Below are 1,577 nucleotides of genomic sequence, written 5' to 3'. Positions count from 1 at the left end.
AACATAGATACCACATATGTTTATTTTTGAAATTTGTTATTAGAAAAATGCACACATTGAATTTTATATGTTAGAATGTATAAATTCACTCAACAATTAGTGAATTGAGTAGGAGAATTTGAAGAGAACAATTTTCTAAATATTACTAGATTTTAAGTCATGGACCAAAGTCCTCTGTCCCACACTCATCTCTGTGTGTTCCATCGTCACCTTGTCCCTGTCCTCCAGCAGGGTCTTCAACAACATGGAGCCAGAAAATCTAACACGGGTTGCAGAATTCCTCCTCCTGGGACTCTCAGAGGATCCAGAGCTGCAGCCTATCCTCTTTGGCCTGCTGCTGACCATGTAGCTGGTCACTGTTCTTGGGAACCTGCTCATCATCCTGGCCATCAGCTCTGACTCCCACCTCCACACCCCCATGTACTTCTTCCTCTCCAACCTGTCCTTGGTTGACATCTGTAGCACCTCCACCTTAGTCCCTAAGATGCTGGTGAACATCCAGACAGAAAGCAAAGCCATCTCTTAAGCAGGCTGCCTTTCTCAGCTATGTTTTTTCATGTTTTTTCTATGCATGGACAATTTACTGCTGACCGTGATGGCCTATGATCGCTATGTGGCCATCTGCCACCCCTTGTATTACACGGTCATCATGAATCCCTGCTTCTGTGTCCTGCTGGTTCTAATCTGTGTGCCCATCAGCACTGTGGATGCCCTGGTTCATGCTCTGATGTTGCTGCGTCTATCTTTCTGCAAACACCTGGAGATCCCCCAATTCTTCTGTGAACTAAGTCAGATCCTTAAGCTGGCCTGTCCTGATCCTCTCATCAATAACATTGTTGTATATTTAGCAATCATCTTCTTGGGTATTGGTCTTATGTGTGGCATAATTTTCTCATATGCTCAAATTGTCTTCTCCATCCTGAGAATCCCATCCACTGGTGGAAAGTATAAAGCTTTTTCAACTTGTGAGTCTCACTTGTCTGTGGTTTCCTTGTTCTATGGGGCTGCTAGTTGAGTTTACCTGAGTTCTGCTGTGACTGATTCTCCCAGAATGAGTGCCATGGCCTCGGTGATGTACACCATGGTCACTCCCATGCTGAACCCCTTCATTTACAGCCTGAGGAACAAGGACATGAAGGGGGCCTTGAGAAAACTCAACTTGGGCAACTTTTCTTTTTTATGATATCTCAAGTATGCTGGTGTGGGCTTCTAGAGTTAGGCAAAGAGATTAAATATTGGGCATATGTTATGATTTTGATATGAGATGTCCCTGTAAAAGCTCAACTAGCAATGCAGGAATCTTAGAGGTGGTATGATTAGACTATAAGATGGTAACCTTATTGGTGAATTAATTCATTAATAATTTTAATGAATTACTGGTTAGTAATTATCTGCAGGTGGGATATGGCTAGATGAAGTTCATCACCCTGGACCATGTCCTTGAAGGATATAATTTGTCTCTGGTCCCTCTCCCCTTTTCCATCCTGGCTCCCATCAGTCAACCATCAGCCAAGAAGCTTTCTCTGCCAAGCCCTTCTTTCATATTGTTATGACTTACCTCATGTCCACAGCTATGA

General features: G+C 43.2%; 1 pseudogene; it reads left to right on the top strand.

Moving 5' to 3' along the window:
- Positions 1-244: 244 nt before the first annotated feature.
- Positions 245-1,183, top strand: LOC101978188 (olfactory receptor 7D4-like; annotated as a pseudogene).
- The last annotated feature ends 394 nt before the right edge of the window (positions 1,184-1,577 follow it).

The sequence above is a fragment of the Ictidomys tridecemlineatus genome, chromosome 2 (genome assembly GCF_052094955.1).
Source record: "Ictidomys tridecemlineatus isolate mIctTri1 chromosome 2, mIctTri1.hap1, whole genome shotgun sequence".
Taxonomy (NCBI): Eukaryota; Metazoa; Chordata; class Mammalia; order Rodentia; family Sciuridae; genus Ictidomys; species Ictidomys tridecemlineatus.
Note: the sequence above shows the minus strand (reverse complement) of the source record. Positions and strands in the feature narration are given on the sequence as shown.